The sequence below is a fragment of the Panthera tigris genome, chromosome A1 (assembly GCF_018350195.1).
Source record: "Panthera tigris isolate Pti1 chromosome A1, P.tigris_Pti1_mat1.1, whole genome shotgun sequence".
Taxonomy (NCBI): Eukaryota; Metazoa; Chordata; class Mammalia; order Carnivora; family Felidae; genus Panthera; species Panthera tigris.
The window spans coordinates 174768635-174792481 of record NC_056660.1 but is presented as its reverse complement, the minus strand read 5'-3'; the positions used below and the strand labels follow the sequence as shown (position 1 = coordinate 174792481).

General features: G+C 41.8%; 2 long non-coding RNA genes across 3 annotated transcripts; one reads left to right on the top strand and one right to left on the bottom strand.

The window, feature by feature from the left end:
• Positions 1–1129: 1129 nt before the first annotated feature.
• On the bottom strand, positions 1130–9491 carry LOC102970701. The gene is made up of 3 exons (XR_006219864.1): positions 9412–9491; positions 2444–2636; positions 1130–1225 (listed from the first exon to the last, which is right to left on the bottom strand). It is a non-coding gene; the product is annotated as an uncharacterized LOC102970701 (long non-coding RNA).
• CA1H5orf47 lies at positions 9418–23847 on the top strand. Of its 2 annotated transcripts, XR_006219862.1 has the most exons (5): positions 9418–9750; positions 17777–17862; positions 19097–19196; positions 20816–20854; positions 23469–23847. It is a non-coding gene; the product is annotated as a chromosome A1 C5orf47 homolog (long non-coding RNA). The 2 variants fall into 2 exon arrangements; XR_001510346.2 differs by lacking the exons at positions 9418–9750; positions 17777–17862 and having other exon boundaries at positions 19104–19245.

The following is a 23847-nucleotide window of genomic DNA, read 5'->3' as shown; positions in this document are numbered from 1 at the left end:
TACTCTGGTGATGGTGTGGAGACTAGGTCCGAGGGGAGCTAGAGTGGGAGCAGAAGAACAATTTAGGAAGGGATGGCAGGGGTGTCTGTGAGTGAGGACGGTGGATGTTGGCAGATGACAGCGGCATGGGCCAGAGTGATGGCAGAACGGAGAGAGGTGGGCACGGGAAGGCTATAGGTTGGAGTGAGGGATACGTGAGAACGACTTGGGTCCACGCTGTGCTAATTTTGGAGGAAGCACAATTTACCAAGCGGTCCTAATCCCATTCCCTTGGCACGCTTCTGCAAAAGCGAAACCTTCGGGGAACCCGGAGGAAACGAGGCAGTTCTAATCCTACCTAGACACACAGAAGCTTCCAAAGGAGCATGTCGCTTACAAAGGGAACTTCTTACCCCGTTCCCGTCCCTGTCCTGGGAGGTCTCATTGAAATCCTTTGTTTGTTTGAAAGGGCAAGAGAGATCCTGCTTTAGCAAGTAATGAGCGGTGCTTAGATGCCTTGGATGGGCTCTAATTCGGATTAAGCATTAGTTTAATTCGGAGGGGTTTTCCGGAAAGAAGATGAGCTAGATGAATGACACAGACAATTTAATTAATCTTAGAGATGGGGCTTAAAAACCAGGGGCCAAAGCATGTGTGTGTGCATGTGTATGGGTGAGAGTGGGTGTCGATTTGGTGGTGGAGGCAGCAGGGGAGGGAGGGAATACTTGATTTCCCTGCCACCAGGTTTAGTGAAGTTTCTCTGCATTCCCCACAGGGCGGGGTCCTCCCATCCATTCAATCCCAACTTACTCAGTGTTGAGCTGCTGCGTCCCATCCCGTGGTTCTCTCATTCACAAAGGGCCAAAAAAGGGAGGGGGAGACCTTATCTCAGGTGAAACAAAGGCCGCAGAAATCTGCTGACAGGTATGAGAATAGAATTGAACCGTCACACGCCTTTAAACTCTGGTACCATTTTATTTTATTTAAAAAAAAATTTTTTTTTAACGTTTATTTATTTTTGAGACAGAGAGAGAGCATGAACGGGGGAGGGGCAGAGAGAGAGGGAGACACAGAATCAGAAGCAGGCTCCAGGCTCTGAGCCATCAGCCCAGAGCCCGACGCGGGGCTCGAACTCACGGACCGTGAGATCGTGACCTGAGCTGAAGTCGGACGCTTAACCGACTGAGCCACCCAGGCGCCCCTCTGGTACCATTTTAAACTCAGGTACCATTACCTCGTCCTCTGCCTGTAACACATAAAGGATCCAGTCTTAAAGAGGAACCCCTATAATTCCTTGGGAAACACAGAATTCTAAGTTGTATTTTGAGGGTGAAAGCTTTATTTGTTTAATGTAAGCGTTTTAAAATATATCACAATTTCTTCCTGTTAAAAAACCTACCTTCCCCCCTGCTTCCTACCCCCTGACATGGAATTGGCCTGGGCCGCTTTCTTTCTCAAGGAGTCCCTGAGGTTAGCTCTTTGGAAGTTAGGGCTCAGCAGCAAGGACCGGTCCAGGTCCCCCACCCTGTACATTCCCAGGAACGAGGCAGAAGCTGCGGGAAGTACTCGTCAGAGCCAGTGGAGGGTGAAGGAACAGCACTTCAGCACGGATGAGGTGGGAAGGCCCTTATCCGACAGTCGTCAGCGGCCGCCTCCTGGTGGGGAGGGGACCATATGTCCCCAGGCCTACGACTGGCCAAATGAAATTCATGGCTAGGAATATGCATCCGTTGGTTTTTCTTTCAGCTCCTGCAGCTGTTTGATGAGGGGCGACGGAGGAGCAGATATCTCTTGTGGGCTGAGATGCCTTCTTATACAATTGCCCCTGGTCTTTCTACGCAGCACTACCCCAGCCTGCCCCCTGCGCAGGCAGCCAGGACCACTCGCCCCACGGGACATACGGGTTGGGAACGCACCTTCTCCAAGTGTTACTTTCGAAAAGCCAAAGGAAAGAGCCGTGGTTTGAATTCAGGCTACTAACTCCTTGGCAAAAATAAAAACGGAGTGGTTTCTCCTTGAAAGGGGCGATCCTCTTTTATATGGGAGCTGTGACTGCCACCTGGTGGAGGAAGTTAGCTGAGCAACTTCCTTCTCTTGTTGGCCTTTTCTAATGCGTCTAGCCACTCATTTCGTTATTTCTTCATAAATACAACAGGGGAGTGTGGAACGTGTGTGTCAGGCACTGCGTTAAGTGCCTGGGGACAGGCTGTGGGGACAAAAGGGTCAGGGTCCTTGCTTTCATGTAGCAACTGGAGGGCTTGTGGGGTGACAAGTGGCTTGTGGGGTAAGCCGCTCCATTAGAAAGAACCTCGCAGCCTGCGGGAAAGACATTGGGTGAGGAAGGGACTTGGGCACAGAGGCTGCTTTGGAGAGAGGGACCCCGGGGGGCTACTCTCAGGAGGGTCCTTTGGGATGAGATCTGAACCCTGAGAAGGTTCTGGCTTTGGGAAATGCTTCCACCCACCTGGCTCTCTTGACATCCTGCTGGCAGTCCCGTCAGAGGCCATCCCCACCGACTGCCAGTGGAGCACAGGGTGGGCCCAGTGAGAGTGAATACGCTGGTGAGGCGTGGAAGCCGGTCTTCTCTGGTCCCTGCCTCTGCCCCACCCCTGTGGTGGCCGGGGGGGCACTAGTTTGTGTCAGGTCCAGCGTCTCTCCTGCCAAGAAGACAATCAAACACTAGAGAACCACCAAGAGGACTCTCCACCATAATTCTCCCCCCTCCCCAGATGCTGCCCAGGTTATGAGTGGCAGCCTAGCATTCAAGGTCACCCAAGGAGGGCCTAGTAAATGCCCCAGGCTTTACATTGGGACATCTGAGGAACTACATTCTAAGGAGCAAGACTGAACAAGATATACACCGACCTTTATAAAGACTCAAGCGAAGCTATAAATCAATTCAAACTCCCCTACCCTACCTGCCTGCCAGAAACGAAAGATAAATATTATCCAGACTCTCAAATAATCTATAGTTTTAATTATACATTATCTGGCATGCACAAATTCCCCAGAACACCAGGATTCAAAAATCAAGTAACCAAAAAACAAGAAAGAAAAAAAGTGGTTGCACGGATCCTAATGGGATGGAAAACCACCCTGATCAATACGTTCTAGAAAATATTCTGAAGAAATTCAGAGGCAGAAAACTCAGTTTCCATTTCATTCCAGAACTGAAAAACGTAACTGAAATTTAGAATTTGATGGCAGGTTAGTGAATTCGTGGAAAGTGGACTAGTGGACTGGTCTACAGAAAATAACCAGACAGAAGTGACGACGGAACCAAGGACGGAAACCACAGGAAAGAGCAAAAGAAATATATGGAACAGGGTAAAAGAAGACTTAATATGTGTAGCGGGGTCTCAGAAAAAAAGGGAAAGAATGAAGCAGAAGCAACGGCTGGAGAAATAATAGCTTAGAATCTACCAAAGCGGATAAATGATAGCAAATCACACATTCAAGAAGCACTATGAGGGGCACCTGGGTGGCTCAGTTGGTTAAGCGTCCGACTTCAGCTCAGGTCATGATCTCGCGGTCCATGGGTTCGAGCCCCTCGTCGGGCTCTGGGCTGATGGCTCAGAGCCTGGAGCCTGCTTCTGATTCTGTGTCTCCCTCTCTCTCTGCCCCTCCCCCGTTCATGCTCTGTCTCTCTCTGTCTTAAAAATAAATAGACGTTAAAAAAAAAAAAAAAAAAAAAGCACTATGAAGTCCAAGCTGGATCTATAGATACAAGAACACCATACTCAGTCGACTATTTCGTGATAAAAGTGCTGAAAAGCAAAGACAAAAAGAAAATCTGAAAAACAGGCAGAGGGGAAAATTGCATCACTTTTTTTTTATCAATGTGTAGTTTTGAGAGACAGAGACAGAGCACAAGCAGGGGAGGGGCAGAGAGAGAGGGAGACACAGAATCAGAAGCAGGCTCCAGGCTCTGAGCTGTCAGCACACAGCCCAACTTGGGGCTCGAACCCACGGACCGTGAGATCATGACCTGAGCCGAAGTCGGATTGCTTAACCGACTGAGCCACCCAGGTGCCCTGAAAACTTGCACCACTTTTAAAGGGGCAGTAATCTGACTGACAGTTGACTTCTCAAAAGAAATAGCAATCACAAGACAATAGAATTTCTTCAAAGTGCTGAAAGAATAGCGGGCGAGCTTGAATTTGATATTCAGCAAAAACATTCTTTAAAAGTAGTTACAAGGGGCGCCTGGGTGGCTCAGTCGGTTAAGCGGCCGACTTCGGCTCAGGTCATGATCTCGCGGTCCGTGAGTTCGAGCCCCGCGTCGGGCTCTGTGCTGACAGCTCAGAGCCTAGGGCCTGTTTCAGATTCTGTGTCTCCCTCTCTCTGACCCTCCCCCGTTCATGCTCTGTCTCTGTCTCAAAAATAAATAAATGTAAAAAAAATTATGAAAGTAGTTACAAAAAAGACTAAGTGAATTCATCACCAGCACAACCACACTAACGTAAAATGTTAAAGCTGTTCTTCAGGTAGAGAGAAAATAATCCCATTTGGAAAAACAGGTATGTAGGAATGAATGAAAACACAACAGAGAAGGTAGATTTATCAAAATTTGGTAAGTCAAAATGAATACTGGCTGTATAAAACAATAATAATGTTAATGTCTCATGATGTTTAAAATACATTGTAGAATTACCAAAAAAAATCTATATGCTGTTTACAACAGACATTATAAGGAAAAAAGGTTGAAAGTAAAATAATGGAGATATACCATGAAACAATAACCACCAGAATATTTTCCAAGAAGCATCATTAGAGCTAATACTTCATAAAAATCAAAGGGTCAAATTACCAGAAGATACAACAATTGTAAATGTGTAGGCGTCTAACAGCAGTTAAAGACCTACAAAGCAAATACTGACAAAACTAAGAGAATAAAAAATTCAGAGCTATAGAGGATGATTTTCAGCACACCTTTGTCAGCAACTTACAGAACAGTCTGACCTTATTTAACTGATAGTACAAAACAGATGAAAAGAAATCAACAAGGATACATTAAGAAACCTAGATAAGGGGCTCCTGGGTGGCTCACTCAGTTAAACATCTGACTTCCGCTCAGGTCATGATCTCACAGCTTATGGGTTTGAGCCCTATGTCAGGCTCTGTGCTGACAGCTCGGAGCCTGGAGCCTGCTTCGGATTCTGTGTCTCCCTCTCTCCCTGCTCCTCCCCTGTTTGTGTGTGTGCCCGTGTGCACTCTCTCTCTCTAAAGTAAATAAATATTTAAAAAAAGAAACCTAGATAAGACACTTCATAAATTTGATCGAATTTGCATATATAGAACACTCGCCCCAACAACTACAGAATACACATACTTTTCAACTGCACACAGGTAGTTCCCAAAAGTAGACCACAGGCTGCATTCTAACACAAGTTTCAGAAAATTTCAAAGGAATGAAATCATTCAGAGTATAGTCACTGACTACAATGGAACTAAGTTAAAAATAAATAACAAAAAGACTGAAAAGCTCTCAAATGTTTGGAAATGAAACAATATACTTATAAGCAACCCATATGTCTAAGAAACTACAGTTAAAATATTTTGAATGGAATAATGGAAATATGAAATACAAAACTTATGGCATGCAGCTAAAGCTATGCTCAGAGGAAAATGTATTGCTTTATGTGCCTGCATTACAAAAAAAAAAAAAGGCTTAATATCAATGATTTAAGTATCCATCACAGGATGTTATAGAAAGAATTAAAGAACAACAGAGGGAATTGGCAAAGCCAAAAGTTAATTCTCGGAACAGATTAATAAAACTGATGGTCTACTGTTGAGACCAAATCAGAAAAAATAGTGCAAAAATTATCAATATTAGGAATGAAAAGGAGGATCTTGCAATGCTCCTAGAGACATTAAGAAGATAATAAAAGAATATTTGAACATTTTTTGCTACTAAGCTTTAAAATACAGACTGAACAAATCCTAGAACACAGTTTACTAAATGGACCCAAAAAGAAATAGAAAATCTGAATAATTCTATAACTACTAAAGACCTTCTTACAAAGAAAACTTCATGCCTAGGTGTCTTCATCAATGAATTCTACCAAATACGTAAGAAAGAAGTTTTAAGTCATTCTCTGTCATGAACACAGAAGTGGAAAGTCTAAAGAAAACATTGAAAAATAAAATTTAGAAGTGTATCAATCATATAAAATGATAATATGCCACAAGCAAGTAGGATTTATCCCTGAATAGAGGGTTGGTTTAACATTATAATTCAATCGACGCAATTCATCACATTTACAGACAAAGGGAGTAAAATTATATAACCATCTCAATAGATTATAGCCAAAGTATTGGATAAAATTTAACACCAAACTAAACTGAAAATAGAAGGGAACTTCCTTAATCTGACAAATACCATGATTAAAAAAAAATTTATAGCGACTAGAGTACTTAATTATTATTATACCTAATAATAAAACATTGAAACTTTACTTTGAGGACAGAAATAAGACAAGGATGTTCACTATCATTTGTGTTCACCTTATACTGGAGGTTTTAGCCAAAATGAACTAGATATCCATATAAACAAATAATGATTCTTAAATCTCTATATTATACTATTCATAAAAATCAATTCCAGGTGGATTGAATATTTAAATGTGAAGTGTAATCAATAAAGCTTCTAAAAGGTAGCCAAGAACTTCTTGGGATAGACAAAGATCTATTAAATCAAACACAAAAAGTATAATTCTAAAGAAAAATACGGATGTATTGGACTAAAGTTAAAAACTTTTATTTATTAAGAGTTCGTAGACAGCATAAAAAGGTGAGTCACAAGGTGAGAAAAAAATTACAATACATATGACTAACAAATAACTAATATACAGAACATATTTTTAAAAAGTCCTCTTAACGACCGAGAACCAGATGAAAATCCCATATAGAAATAGACAAGAGATTTAAACACAAAAGATGATATCCAAATAGCCAATGAGCTTAACTTCCTAAGTAATCAGGGAAATGCAAATTACAAGAAAGCAATATCACACTGTGTTGGTTAATTTCACATGTCTTGTTGGCTAGGCCACAGTACCCCGATATTTGGTCAAACATTATCATAGATGTTTCTGCAAAGGTATTTTTTGATGAAATTAACATTTAGAGGGGTAGACTTTGAGGACAGCAGATTATCCTCCATAGTGTGGACGGATCTCATCCAAACAGTTGAAGGCCTTCATAGAAAACTAATGACCTCTCTTGAAGAAGGGAAAATTCTGCCAGCAGTTGGTCCTCAGACCCGAACTACAGCATCAACTTTTCCCTGGGTCTCCAGCCTACTGGCCTATCCTGAAGATTTTGGATTTGCCAGCCTACATTCTAATGTAACCCAATTCCTTAAAACCTTTCTCTCTCTGTCCCTCCACACACATATACACTCACATCATTATTGGTTCTGTTTCTCTGGAAAGCCCTAATACACATACCCATCAGAATGGCTAAAATGAAAAACACTGACAATGCAAAATGAACATGTGGAGCAACTGGAATTCTCATGCTTTGCTGGTGGAAGTGAAAATTTGTACAACCACTTAAATACCTGTTTGTCAGTAGTTACTAAAGCTGAACCTATGAATACCCTAAGCAATAAAGTATACCCCTTGTGATATATGTTCAACAAAAGATATATTTTATTTAATTTTTTTTTTAACATTTATTTATTTTTGAGACAGAGAGAGACAGAGCATGAACGGGGGAGGGGCAGAGAGAGAGGGAGACACAGAATCGGAAGCAGGCTCCAGGCTCTGGGCCATCATCAGCCCAGAGCCCGACGCGGGGCTCGAACTCACGGACCGCGAGATCGTGACCTGAGCCGAAGTCGGACGCTTAACCGACTGAGCCACCCAGGCGCCCCAAAAGATATATTTTAATGTTCCTTGCAGGACTATTCATAATGGCCTCAAACTGGAAACAACCAAATGTTCACCAACAGTGGAACCGATGAATAAATGGCGGTGTAGTCAAATGATGTACAAACTCGTGCCATACCTTGTATCTCACAAACACAACTTGAGTGAAGGAAGTCAAACACAATGGGCAAACCTAACTGATGCGGTTTGAATTGGGAAAGGAGGGAAAGGGATTGGGCCTGGGTGAGGACATGAGGTGCTTCTGCATTGCACCGTTTCTGAACGTGGGTGGCTATTACATGGATATATTTAGTGTGTGAAAATTCATCCATCTGGATACTGATGATCAGGGCACTTTTCTGCACGTATTTATAATTCAATGAAAAAGATTCATTTTAAGAAAAATATGTCTCTGCCTATTACTTTGGGGGAAGTCACTCATTTTGGAGCTTCAGTTCCTCTGCTATAAAATGCTGGATGGATTTAAAAGGGTGGTCTATGGGAAAACCATTTGTAAAGTATAAATGTAAAGATATTACCATGGGCACTTCATAGGCTATGCACTCAATAAATGTGAAATGTTAAGTCTAAGTCTAAGGGAACTATCTCTATGTGCCAGATGCTTAAAATGCCTTATTTTGATTTAACAACCCAGTCATGCGGAGTTTACATCTGGGGAAACGAAGTTTTTTTTTTTTTAATTTTTATTTATTTTTGAGACAGAGAGACAGAGCATGAGCAGGGGAGGGGCAGAGAGAAAGGGAGATACAGAATCTGAAACAGGCTCCAGGCTCCGAGCCGTCAGCACAGAGCCCGACACGGGGCTCGAACTCACGAACTGTGAGATCATGACCTGAGCAAAGTCGGCCGCTTAACCGACTGAGCCACCCAGGCGCCCCTGGGGAAACAAAGTTTATAGAGGGAAAGTAGCCTCCAGGTAATCCATCTGGGGAGCAGCAGAACCGCGATGGGCCTCAAGTCGGCATGAGTAAGCCGCCTACCTCAGGCCCTTGGCCCAGCACAACATATGCCATGCCAAGGTCTCACCGGAACCCTGTGGCAGTAAGGGGTGCTGTTTCCCCTCCCCTCCCCCCAGGCCCCCAACTTCATTGACTGACACTCTAGATCGGTCAAGTCCGGGGTCAGCTCATCACTCTGAAACCTTTCTCACCCTCAGCCACGGGAAAGGGAGCCCCGGTGGCCTGCTTCCTTTCCCCCATCCTCTTCTTGGTTCAGCTCATTTCTTCAGAGGGCTGTGCCCCCACGGTCTGCTCCCCACCCCCGAGTGATCTGGTCCCCAAACCTCAACACCACTCTCCAGCGGAGTGGTCCACCATCCCCGCAAAGAAACCCTTCCGGGTCCCCCGCCCTCTAAAGGGCGGTCTCCCGAGTGATCACCGGGCGTCCCTCCTTCCTCACGCACATCCCCTGCCCACGGCCAGCCCCACGATCCCGCTCCAGCGCTCGCCCCTCACTCCCCGCCCCGCCCCGTGGCCCGCCCCCTCCCCCCCCTCCCCCCCCCCCCCCCCCTCAGTCAGCCGGCGTGCCCGCTCACTGGACGTCGCGCTTCGCGGGTCGCTGAGGAAGCTCCACGGCGGTTGCGCGACCAAGGCGGCGATGGCGGCGGCCGGCAGGGAGCAGGAGCGGGACCTGGCGCGCTTCGTCTACGTGACGCGCTTCGGCTCGCACCGGTGCGGCGGCGTCTTGCAGCTGGGCCGCCGCCGGGCTCGGGGCGGCGGGAGCACCGGGCGCGGGGCCGGCTGCAGCCCCGAGGAGCCGCGGGCGGCGGCCCGGGCCGGCGCGGAGCTGGCCCCCGGCCCTCGGGCTCCCGCGGCCGCCCCACCGGCGCCGGCGTCGAGCGCGCGGAGCGGTCCCCGGGCTGCGGCGCGAGCAGGTGGCGCCTAGGGGGCGGCGGGCGTGCGGGAGCGGGGCGCGCCGCCCGTCGGGGGCCGGTCTGGGAGTCGGCCCCCGCGTCCCCTGGGCCGCCGTCTCAGGGCGGTGGGGCGCCTCGGGCCTCGGCCTTCCGTCAGCGTCCTGTCAGCCCTCCCGCCCCGCCGCGGCCCGCGGCCTTGGTGCGGGGCGGGGCACTGGGGCCATCGGCGGCCAAGCTCCGCCTCCCGTCAGTCCGGCTGCCGGCGCGGGGGGCAGAAAGACGGGTCCCTCGCGTGCCCGGCGTCACGCGTGCGGCGGAGAGGGCGCCCAGGGGCACACGCCGGTCATGTGAGGTCAGCCCGACGGACAGGGAAGGGCACCGGAGGGAGCCGCCGGCGTCCCCCAGAATGAGGGGGGCGTCGGGGTGCTTGTCGGCGTTCCTAGCGCTCGCTGAATTTACAAATTCGCGTGAGCAGAACCGACATCTTTACCCTGTTGAGTCACTTCCTCCCTGAAAACATTTCTTCCATCTGCTTCGGTGTCCTTCGGGAATGTTTTCTATTTGAAACGTTTCCATAGGTTTTGCGTATATCCTGTTAAATTTATTCCAGGTGTTTGGCCTTCTCGTCTGTTCCTCTTCGTAAAGTCCTCTCAATGCTTGTTGTTTGTATATAGGAAACTTCTTGATCTTTCAGAAATCACCTTTATTTAGGATTGATTTATATACATTTTGAGGCGGTTGACAAGGTTATATTCTTTAGTAACTCACCACCGCAGTTAAGATAGAGAGCAGTTCCTTCTGGAAAAGTCCTGCCTCTCTTTTGAGGGCTCATCCCTCTACATGTGCTTTTTTTTTTTTTTTTTTTTGGAAAGTTTATTGAGTTCATTCAACTCGCCTATTTAAAATGCACAATTCAGTGCTTTTCAGAGTTGTACGACCATCACCACACTCAATTTTGGAACATTTCTATTGCCCTCCAAAGAACCGGGTACCTATTAGCACCATACCCTGTATCCATTGACACTCACTGTTCCCTTTTACTGGCCTCCCCTACCCCTAACCTCAGCCCTAAGCAAGTGCTAAACTTTCTATCTGCATAGATTTGCTTTTTCTGGACATCTCGTGTAAATTGTGTCATACAATATATGAGCTTTCCTGATTGTCTTCTTTCACTTAGCCTGTTGGTGTGTTAATTTTAGGTCCTAGCACTTCACTGCATTCTTTTATTATTAGAATGAGTTTTGTCACTGTTCAGGTATACTATGGTATTATTTGTAAGTAGAGATCATTTCACTTCTTTTTTACCCATTCTTATGCCTGCCATGTATCAAAATATTGCCTGTTTTTATCTTACTGCATGCATAATACTGCATACATCAGCTAATACCTCGAGTACAATGTTGAATAGTAGTGGAGGTTGTGGGGTATCCTTGCCTTATTCCTGACCTTAGGGGAAATGTCTCTAGTGTTGCCCATTATATAAGGTACTGGCTTGAGGACCAAGGCATTTATATTTAAAATATTAAAAAGTATTCTTCAACTTTTATTTTTTCAGTGTTTTTATCATAAATGGGTGTTGAATTTTTGTCAAAGGCTTTCTCAGATCTATGGAGATAAATATATTTTATCCTTAGATTTATTAGTATGGCATATAATATAAATGGATTTCCTAGTATTGAACCAACCTTGCATTCCTGAAATAAAGCCTACTTGGTTATGATGTGTTATTCTCTTAAAGTAGTGTTGGACTCTGCTAAGAATTTGTTTAGGTTTTGGCATTGGTATTTGTGACAGATAGGGATCTGTGGTTTTTCTTTCTTTGTACATTTTCATCTGGTTTAGGTATCAGAGTTATACTTACTTCATAAAAGGAATGAAAATAAACTTTTCCTTCTTTTTTATGCTCTGGAATAATTTATAGAACAGTGGGACTACCTGGTGTTTGAAGGTTTGGTAGAATTCTTCTGTGAAACCATCTGGGTCTAGTGCTTTTTGTGGGATAATTCCTTAACAACTTTCTTTATACCTTCTATGGATATTGCTCTCTTCAAGCTTTCTAAGTCTAACAGTAATCTGTATTTCCCTAGGAAATTATATTTCATCGTTTCCAAATCTGTTTGCATAGAGGTCCGCAAGTGGTATTTTATGATTTTTAAAAAATTTCCTGGGGCACCTGGGTGGCTCAGTCGGTTAAGTGTCCAACTTCGGCTCAGGTCATGATCTCGCGGTTCATGAGTTTGAGCCCCACATTGGGCTCTGTGCTGACAGCTCAGAGCCTGGAGCTTGTTTCAGATTCTGTGTCTCTCTCTTTCTCTCTCTGACCCTTCCCCGTTCATGCTCTGTCTCTCTCTGTCTCAAAAATAAATAAATGTTAAAAAAAAATTTTAAAAAATTTCTTGTGTTTCAGTGCTTATTTCCAAATTGTCATTTTTTTTTCTGTATGTACGTGCTTTCTCCCTTTTTCTTGAGCAAGTTAGCCAGTGTCTTGTCCATTTTGTTAATTAAAAAAAAAAAACCAGGATTTTGATTTATTAATGAGACATCTTGTTTTTCTGGTCTCTTCCTCATTAAAAAATGAAGATAGATAATAAAGATGAAACATGCTTTCTTTTGGTTTACTGTGTTCTTTTTATACTTATTTTCAGCAGGACATTTCATTCATTTATTTTTATTCTTTTTATTGATAAAAATATTTAGTGCAATGAATTTTCCTTTAACCACTATTATAAATCCCATAGATTCTAATACGTAGTATTTTCAGTGTCACTATTTTTTTTTCATTCTGTGATTTCAGTTTGTATTACCCTTCTCACTGTGGAGTTAAAGTTTAAAACATTTTTAATTTTCAGGACTTTTTTGTTTCTGTTAGTAAACTCTAGTTTTATTGCACTGTAGTCAGAGTGTTTGTAAGGTCTCCACTTTATGGGTACTACCGATGTTTTCTTTGTGACCTAATTTATGATCCTTCCTTTTTGTTCTTTTTCTCCCCCAGAAGCCATGCAATTGAAACACTGTCCCTTTAAATCATGCTTGCCCTTTTAAATTGAGTCAGTCCCATTAAATGGCATGTTTAGTACTTTATGTGGTGTCTAGGCCTTTAAATTGACCATTGAACTCCCTTCCCTGTAATTTGTGCTATGATCCATAGGGTTTTGTCTTAGTGTTTTCAGATTTAGGGTGGATTCAGTCTTTCTGTTGCTCTAGCCCTCCTGCAGGCACTTTTTCTAGTGTCCTTCCTTTGGCTTCCCTGTTGGCTGCAAAGCCCTGCTTGGGGTGAGGGGGGGAGCACATGGGATCATAGCTCTGCGATTCAATGATTTTTCTTATTTTACTTCCAGTTATTTTGCAGTTTCAATGTTCTGTGTCTTCAAGTAATGCTGAGGGCGTGGTTTTATGTAGAATTTTCAAAAGGTGAAGTTGTTTGGGGTGAAATTTTGGGAAGTCAGTTACCACGCCTTCCCCATTGTCTTCAGTGACTCTGAAATCCTAAACTGAAAGGTTTTGAACAAGAGAAGTGATAAGGTTGGATTAATTTAGGCCATGCTATCTATATAAGGGAGATTGAATTGGAGGTAGGCAAGACTGAAGCCCAAGTTGAATAATCTATATTCTGTATATTCTATAATCTATATTCTATAATCTATATTTGTTTGGTATCCTTCCAGATTAAATTTGCTTTGATAATTTAGATGTATAAAATGGTACTCTGTATAATTTGATTGACTCCTGAGAATGAGCTGTGGTGGGAAGCCTTCAGAGATACTTAAGCAGGGTCATTATTGTGGACTTCAAGCCCGTCTGATGGCCTCATTGTTAAAAGGCACTCAGGTTTTTGTTTTTGGGGTTTTTTTTTTCCTGGCCCCTCTGCTGGGGATTAAAAAATCCGGGGGTAGTATAAAACATTTTAGCCCTGGGTTTCCAGCTTCTTTGAATAATAGAAACAAATGAAAGTCCTGTTCTAAGAAGAGGAAAGAGTATGGTGGTGGTGGTGGTGGTGGTGGTGGTGGGGAGCTCTACAGCTTTGGCAGGAAGCCAGGACAAATACAATGGATTCAACAGAAAGCCTGTATTGCTTTAGGGCCACAAATGGCGAGGACAAATAATAGTCCATCAGCAAGGTAGTGGATTGGAAGTGAAGAACACTGAAAGCAGGTGAAGAAGCTGGTGGGGAGAAGGGAGGGGATACATGAATTCGTGCTGGAGATCCCCACCTATGTCGGTTAGAAGTAACTGGGTAGGCAGGATTATGAAAGCAGCGTTGCGCTGTTGTAACTTTACCCCGTGCAGACCTAAGGTGTCCGTCTTTCCTCTAGTTGGCTTCTCTTTTGGGATTTTTGCTGCTCCTTTGTGGCAGGGGTGACAGGATCAGATCTGGAGGAAGGAGAACTACGATGGGGTTGGCTGGGAGACACTGGAGTCTACAGCCCTGGTAGGGGGCACAGTGGTCCAGTACAAAGATGAAAGGCCTGACCTAAGGCAGAGCAATGGAGCTGGCACACAGGACCAATGACTGACAGAAAGATGGAGAAGGAAGGGTTCATGCCAACTCTGAAGTTTCTGTGCTAGGCAGCTGGGCAGAGGATGGAGCCCTTGACTTCAGAGCCCCCCCTGCTGTGCTTGGGCGACCAGGAGTAGAGTTAAGGGGCATAGATGTATATTTAAACCAAGCCAGAAAGTGCTTACGTTTTACTCAGTTTTGGGTGGATTTAATATTAATATTACAGGGACATTTATTAAATGCTTATGCCTAGCTCTTCTTGGGGAACCAGGTGAATTATTTGTTCAACAACATGAACGTGTCCCTCACTGTGGACACTAGATTACGTGCTCGTGACATAGATGGATCAGACAAATATTCCGCTCATAAGGAACTTCTAAATGAATAATGTGAATATAAGCTAGTAGACTTGAATGCTGTAAGATGGACCCCTTCAAAAGGCTTTGATAGTTTAGGGAAAGGAGAGGCATAAAGGCAGGAAATCAAGGGACATGAATGGAGACATTCCTAGTGGGATGGTAGAAATTATCAAGGGTATTGGCTTTGAAGTCAGAAAGACGTAATCTTGGCTCTGTCATTTATTAGCAGTGCGATATTGGCCAAGTTAGTTAACCACTCTGATCCTCAGTTTCCTTCTATGTAAAATGGGGATAATATTTCCTACCTTAATAAGTCACTATAATGACTAAATGCAGTATGTAATGTATGCATAGGGCCCAGCCCAGTGTTTGATATGGAATAAATGACCAGTGAATGTTGGCTTACCGAACAGAGATGGCTTGAAGGGAAGGGGGTGGTTATTCCAGTGAGTGGTATATAGTGAGAATGGACTAAATATTTGTAGAATGAATGAAAAGCAAGTTTTGGACCATATTGTGGAATGCCTTGGAGACAATCATTTTATAGTCACTGAAGATTTTTGAATGGTGGAGTGAAGCTATCAGAGACAGTTACACTTCTGGAAGATAAGCAAATTTATCTTCGGCTGTTTGTAAGATGCAGTGGAGTTTAGAAATCCAGGGACAGGCAAATCAGGAAACTCATCTAACATTTCAGGCAAGACTGATAAGTTAGTTCTCACAGAACTTGGGAGATATATTCATAATTGATATATCATAGGGGATGACAAATACTATTGTGGAGGTCCAAATAAATGCTTTTGGAGTGGTGAGGAATTTGAGGATGAGAGAATTAGGGAAGACTTCACAGTGGCAGAAACTCCACGAGAGTCCCACATGTTGCTGAGCTAGGAAGGAATTATATGTGGGAAAAATGTGTGAGCATAACCCTGGGAATGGATCCATGAGGGAGAGTGATGAGGGAAGAACCAGAAGCGTATTTTGAGTGTGTAGAAACTGTGCAGAAAGAAGGCTAGAGGAAGCTTGGAAACACGAGTTGGGACAAAGCCTTTGGTATGTACTGGAGCTACCTTCAGTGAAGTATGCAAAACGAGTAGAAGAAATGATTTCGTCCTTTCTCTTTTTCGCATCCCCTATACTCCTTGACACGTTTTAGATCCCCGATAATTACAGGTCGACTTGACGGCTCCTATCCTGACCCCGGCGAGTAATGTGTAGGTTAGGAAAGGCTTACAAATGGAAAACATTTGGAATGATGCAAGTATAGTATTCCAAAGGCTTAGGCATTTAGGGGAGAAGGGTCCGTATGGGTAAATGAAGAACAGAGATTTCGCAGACTTGAGTTCTTTTCCTATGCCCTATCTGCATTTCATCTGTACTATCATTTGCTTAATATATTTACTTAATATGTGCATTTTCCCCTCTCGACTAAATTTTCTTTTTAGAACACGTTACATCATTACCTCAGCGGCAAGCCTGTACCATTTGCCACAAATAGAAATTAATTAAAAGCAATCTAATAAAGAAACAACAATATTATTAAATTCTAGCCAAACAGCTTGTCTAATAAAGGTGGTCTGTGGTCATAAAGAGAGAGGAGCAAGTCTCAGGGAAGTCTTAATGACATACTACTTCCAAACTTTCTCCTTGATGTAATTAGAATGAAAAAGAATGGGAGAGAATGAGTTTCTCACTGTGTGAGTCAATGTTCTTTAGTGCTGTGTGTGTGCCCCACACGGAATTCGTGGTGTGCTTCTAAGAAATTGGGCAATGCCATTTTAGAACATACTCTAATTCGCTAACAAATGGAATGCTTACTGCATTTCTAATGTGTATGGTATTAGATATTGGCTCTCTAATAAAGAATAAAACAACATGGTAAACGTTATGATTACTGAGCATATAGGGTGCTTTGTGAAATCAGAGAAGGTTCCTGGAAAGCTAAATATTGAATGAGTGGAAGAAAGCCAGGTATAGAGTGGTGATGGCAGGGTAGGAATAAGGTGGGTAATATAGGGGAATATAAAGGCTTTCAGGGAACACATACTTAGTGTTTTATGATTTTGTCTTTGGACACACAAGCCCTTGGGTTTTCTTCTCACAGTTAATATTTGGGAAGGCAGTATGGTCTGGTGAGTAGAGAGAGGAAGCTTATTCATTCCTGACAAACCTTTATTAGTACCTACTGTGTGTCTGGTAGGGTGGCTAGAAAGATGACTAAGATCCACATAGTTATTACCCTCTGGGAGGTCACAGCCTAGTGGAGGAAACACATTATAAACATGTGATATAAAAGTGTGCTAAGGGGGCGCCTGGATGGCTCAGTCGGTTAAGCGTCCGACTTCGGCTCAGGTCATGATCTCACGGTCTGTGGGTTCGAGCCCCAAGTTGGGCTCTGTGCTGACAGCTCAGAGCCTGGAGCCTGCTTCGGATTCTGTGTCTCCCTCTCTCTCTGCCCCTCCCCTGCTCATACTCTGTCTCTCTCTGTCTCAAAGATAAATAAAAACATTAAAAAAAAATAAAAAAATAAAATAAAAGTGTGCTAAGTGCTCTGACCTAAGCATTCCTAGAGCCAGTGCTGTTCAGGGGACTGTAGAGAGGAGGTGATGGTGTGAGCTGAGTCTTGAAGAGCAGGTAGAAATTTGCCTGGCAGGGGTGTGTGTGTGTGTGTGTGTGTGTGTGTGTGTGTACACATGCATGCACACAGAGTGTTTTAGCCAGACAGAACAGCATGTGCAAAGGCTAGGAAGGATAAGAGCAAAACATTTGAAGAACCACAGGCATTTTGAATAGTTGAAAGCATAATGTGTGTCTGGAGTTGAACGGAGAAGAAAGGAGAGTTTGGAGATGCATTGGGTTAAGATGTGGCCTCTGGTATTTGTTTATTCTATTGCTGATTTTTTGGGGACTCACCTTTCAAATCAAAAAAGAAAGGAGATTCCTAAGGGATTTCTAGACATTTCTAAGGGAGTTTGTCTCTAGTTTTCTTGGTTTTCTCGCCTCGGCATAGTATTAGCTAGTTGGTAAACTGGTAGCATCTTGTGATCAGAAATACACCAACGAGTGTAAAAATCCCCAAAGAGAGCTCAGGAGACATTTATAATTGTCTTTGTTCTCAGGATAGTGAATCCTTTAAAATATGTGCTGGCCTTGATATTTTAGCTTTCACTCTCTCTTTTTCTAAAATTAGGTTTAACCCAGAAGAATTTAGCTAAACAGTTTGATTTCCCTATACCTTTGCATGAAGCTTCGAAAGTAATGAAGAAAAAGAAAAAGGTATATTATTATAAAGGAGAACGAGCAATATTTGAATTTTAGATTAACTTCTCTAAACACAAATGTGTGAAGATATTCAACAGTAAAAACAGTTCCATCTTTTGAAAATTTAATTTACTGAAATGAGAAAATAGAATTAATTTAGCAGAAATAGAACTGGGTTTGGAAATATTTATTAACTATAGAGAACAGTCCTTCCAGTGTTTGAAGATATGAACACATTTTAATCAAAACATAATGGGAGATTTTTCAAAGCATAAAAATATATGTTCCACAGAATATAACAAACTCTGATAGGTAGTGTAATATGAGGAGAAAATCACGGATTTCACAGAAAAGAATAATGTATCTGTATTAACGACATATTGCTCTTTTAAAGACAAGGGACATACATTTACTTCCTAGAAGGAAAGCTAACAAGGATGAACCTTTACTGCTGAACCATTTTCACCTCTGGTTGTCCAAATGTCATGGCAACTTGAGTGTTTTAAACATATTCGAGATCAGTAGCTCTACGAATCTTTGTTTTCCACCACGTATCTTAAGCACTTCAGCTTAAAGAAATCGTTAGTTGATAATGACACGTCAAATTGTATTGTTTCTGAGCTTTGAGTTTATATGAGTTATAATCCGTGTATAGTGTAAAACAGCATTCAAGGTGACTAACCCCAAATGTAATTTGAGTGTGCACCTGATCTTCCCACTATACTAAGAAATATTTCTTCCGAGAATCAGTTCCTCTTGGGTGAAGAGAAAAGAGCAATAGCCAATATTTACTTGTAACTACAATATGCCAGACATTGGGGTACGTGCTTTACGTATATTTTTCATTAATCCTAACAATCCAGTGTATGAAGCTATTACTAGATGAGATGTAAAACACTTGCCCATTAAAAATCGAGTAATTTCCCAGTGGGATAGAAATTCAGTATTTTCATAACTGTTGAAAACAAAATTGAATGTGTTAGAACCATTTAGATAGGACCTTATAGGCATTGCCTTCACCCAGGGTAGCTCATTTAAATAGTACAGAGAGGAAATGCTAGGAAATTAGCAGAAGAGATCACTGATCGTGGGAAAACCGTCACATTTAAGTTTTAGGTCTGTAAGTGCTAGAATTGCCTTAGCGTGGTTTCAGCTGAGGTACAACAGTTCAGTCACTACCAGTTGCCTCTGTCAAAATGTATTTCCACCTTTCTGCTCGGTGTTCCTTAACTGTGTTTATATTTTTAAGGTTCGAGTATGGAATAAAGTATACAAAGTCATTTCTAGAATGCTTGAAGAAAATGCAAAATACAGACTCAGGCTGAAATACCAACAACTACCCAGTGAAAGCAAGTTAACACAGTTGATTGTATGAAAGAAGACTGGCTTTCCTAACAGGTCAGTCACCCTTGGGTCGCATTAGTCTAGTAGTTTTCCTAATTGTCACATGCGGTGTACAGAACTATAGAAATGAGGCTACAACTATTCATCGTAATTAAAAAGTACAAACAATGTTAAAGCACTGAGTTACAGGCTAGACCGCCGATGTAGGTGTGAGTAGAGAAGAGCAGAAGGTAAATGTTGATGAGAATTTACTGAGCGAAAGGACCACACTTGCCTGTGATTTAATGGCCGCTTTTTAATATAGATTACAAAACTCATCCATATTGACGAAGACAAACATTTTAACTGCAATATAAAATTACACATTCTGTGTCACTTCTGATGGTCACTTCCTTTCCATGGATGCTGCAGTATAATTTAATGCTTTTGACAAAACTGCTCTTGAATTATGGCCTTGATGTCATTATTTCATTCCTGGAAAACAACTCATAAATTAAACTATGTTCTAAAGCTCCATCAATAGGGAGGCAAACCATAAGAGACTCTTAAAAACTGAGAACAAACTGAGGGTTGATGGGGGATGGGAGGGAAAGGAGGGTGGGTGATGGGTATTGAGGAGGGCACCTGTTGGGATGAGTGCTGAGTGTTGTATGGAAACCAATTTGACAATAAATTTCATATTAAAAAAATAATGAGTTGATATTGTGGCCAGAGAAAAATTAGATGTGATCTAGTATATTTATTAAAGTCACTGGAAATTCTGGATTCTCAAACAATTAAGTTGGATACAATTTATGTAACTGATAATGCCATATCAATTGATAAATCATAATAGTTGTTTCCTTTCCTTCACATGCTTGTCCTAATACACATGTTACCATGCTGAATGCACAGCTCTTACTACAGTCACTCGATGGCAACTTCTATTTTGACAGTCAGTAAATCTGCAGAATTTAATTTTGTGAAGAATATTTTCATAAGATAATAATTAGGACAGAATGCCATTTTGTAAACAATGTCACACTGGAAACTCATGACTGTTAGTGTAATATTGTGTCAATAATAGCATAAGTTGTTTGCTATAGTGGCATATGAACAATGTTCAGATTAGTGATACTCGGTTTTATTTGTTCAATTAAGGAGAAGAATGAGGCAGATGGGGGGATTAGGAAGAAAAAGTAGTCCGTGATTTATTGGGAGAAAAAGATGTTTGAATAGGCAGAACAACGTGCAAGAAACCTGGACATTGTTCCAAGTGTTAATCCAGATCCAGTTACTTTAATAAACATATTAGATTACATCTAATTTTGCTCTGGCCATAACCTTGATCTTGTCAGTCTCTTGTGCCTCAGTAAGAGGGCTTCTACTAAACATCAAGTAATCTTGTAAGAATTATTTAGTAATTTAAAATAATATGCTATGCTTTTCCAGAAATAGCCTGTTATAAACAAGTATCCTTGTAATTCATTATTTTGTATTATAATTTTAAACCAGATTACAAAAACTAATAGAAATACATTTAGAAATGTATTGTGACTCTTATTTCCTAATATGTATTTATTAATGGGAAAACCAGGACTAGAGGCCAAGTTGAATTTTCCCATATATTTTATGTTGTTCGTAGACTCAGATTACACAAGATGAATCTTCTTATCATCTTCTGGTAAGAATTCATTTATATGATAATTATAAAGTATAGACTTTGTTTCCTCCCCTTTTATATCTTAACTTCTCCAACTTTTAGTGTATACCCATTGCTAATTCCAGCCTGTTTCCTTCCTTAAACCCAGTAAGGCCTCATTAAATATTTGTTGAAATTTAACAAGCTTCATTTGGGCCCTGTCTTAACAGTGCTATTGTAACTACTCTTTCCATGGTCCACGGTTTTTGGTTTTTTTGTGTGTTTCTGTTTGTTAATATCTCTTAGTTCTATTTTCTCTTTGAACTTTTCACATTTAATATTATCTCACTGCTACTTTCAGTCTTTCTTTTTTAGTGTCCTGGGAGCTATGACATGGTTCACTTTCTGCCTTTCTGACTGTATTTTCTGTGTATTTTTTAATTTGTCCCTTCTGTTACCACTTGATATCCAACGCTACCCTAGGAGTAGTTGTTGGGTCGACTCTCTCTTTACATATTTATTCTAAAATAATTTACCCACTTTATAGCTTCAGTTACTCTTTCTTGATGTATGACCCCTAAATCTCTCTTCTGCCTTTGACCTCTGAATTCCTTCAGGCTATTCTACAGTTATTTTGAAATATTACATGTTTTAAATCGAACGCATCGTCTCTCCTCCATTTATTTCAGTTGTGTCTTGGTTTGCTAATTACCTGGGCTCATTAAATTTCTAGGGAGAGATGACACCAGTTTAGTGGGGTTCGGAAAGTACTAGAAAAGTAAGATGGGTGTTGGAAAAAAGAAATCAGACTTTTGTACATGGAAGGTGGGGGAGGGAAATATATTTTAGACATGGCCGTGAGCAAGTTCATGGAGTCCAAGAAAATGTCCAGGAATATATAGTTTGATCAAAGCTCGTTTATGGAGTCCTTGTGAGGGAAGGTATAAAAGTCCACTGAGACTGTATTTCAAAAGGTCCTATGTGAGCACTGGACCAAGGATTTGTACTCAGTTAAATAGACAGTAAAGAAACATGAAACATTTTCTTAACCCTTTATTCTAAATGATTTCAAAAGTACAGAAAGTTTGCAAGAAAAATTCAAAGAACTCCAGCATAACCTTTACCTAACTTCACTGATTTTTAACATTTTGTCACATTTGCAGGTTCATTCTTAGGCACTTTCTCTCTTTGCCTGTGTGTATGTATGTGTGTTTAAAATATTACCCCTTGGGGCACCTGGGTGGCTTAGTTGGTTAAGTGTCCGGCTCTTGATTTTAGCTCAGGTCGCGATCTCATGGTTCGTGGAATCGAGCCCCATGTTGGGCTCTGCGCTGATAGCATGAAGCCTGCTGACGATTCTCTCTCAGCCTCTCTCTCTCTCTCTCTCTCTGCCCCGCCCCTGCTCATGCTCTTTCTCTCTCTCTCAAAATAAATAAATAAACATTAAAAAAATAAATAAAATATTACCCCTTAATACTTTAAGTGTGTATATCCTAAGAACAAAGATATCTTTCATAAAGCCACCCAACAATGATCAAATTCAGGAAATTTATGTTTCCTTTTGTAATTAATAAGTATTTTGTGGAAACTTAATAAAAGACTATGCAAATACCTCAAACATCACCAGTATAGAACATTTTAGAGCAGTGGATTGATCAGATCTGCATTTACATCAGATCTGATGTTACTAATGTGGAAAGGTTTGGAATGGAGGCAAGATAGGAAATGAAAATCCAAGGATTCTAACAGCAGTCCAAGTGAGTGAAATGCACTTAAATGGAAGTGGCAGAGTTTGTGGAGAGGAGACAAAGGATTGGCCATAGGAGATAAGAGAGATCATCTTGAGTTCTGAGAATGAGGAGATAAGAAAGAAGGAAGTCAAGAGAAAGAACCGATTTTGTGAAGCTACTGAGTTTCATTTTGGCATGTTGAATTTTAGGTGATAGTGAGGTGTTCAGGTAGAAATTCCAAGCGAGCAGCTTGAAGTTTCATACTGAGGCTAGTGTGCAGTCTATGGTGCGTGAAGGTCGTAGGTAGTTCTGGCAGTGGATGTGCATGAAAACCTCAGTGTGAGGATGGGAGGAGAGGAAAGGAGGAGAACAGAATGTCGGTGATGTCTAGGATGAAGAGCAATTCTCAGTTTCAGAGAGTGATTCTGGGTGCTTAATCAGGAGTAATGAGAAGTGATGGTGGGGTGGTGGGGGATACGGATGAAGCTTGTAGGAGACCAGGGGCTTGGCAGTCCAAAGGAGGGCAATGGCCTTGTTCAGTGAGAATGTAGGGGTACAAAAAGTAGGAGTGTAGAAATAAGTCAGCTAGGAACAATGTCAGAGTTCCTAGAAGTAAGGCACAAGTGCCAAGTGATGACATTGCCCAAGCGGTACCCTGGCTTGTGAGTGCCTTGAAGTGGCCTGGAGATTAAGGCCTTTGTGACACAGTTTTTGTGACACAGTTTCTGTAAATGGGGCTGTTGAAGTCGTCAGTATTATTGGCCGGTGCTGGAATGGAGAAGAAAAATCTGGAAGTGAAAGTTACCAAAACAGTGAATACAGAGAATGGCTAACTGTTGCTTTGCAATGTTAGAAAAGTTAAAATATTTTAGTGACTCTTAACCGTCTTATAGTAACAAGAATCACTTTTGTCATCTTTTATTTAGGATTAACCTATCTTTGGATCCGTTTACCAAAGAAGATTGTGAAGAGTTTAAAGATGGAACTTTAAATTGAATCATAATTATATGTTAATTTTGGTGTGTTTTGTTGGTATTGGGACTTTAATATTTGAATAGAAAAACTACTTTCTTTATAAATTAATAGTGTTTGTTTACAAATTAATTAAATATGGTTGTATGCACACAAGCGTTATGCAAGTGTTTTTCAAGTGTGAATTAGTACTTATTCTGTATTCTTTTAAATTAATCTTATACATAAAATTTAAATTGACATAGCAATACAATTGCAGGCATTTATATTTACCAATGTTTCCCTTTAATGAATGCGTCTGCAAACCACCACTTTATTCATCCCTCATTATGA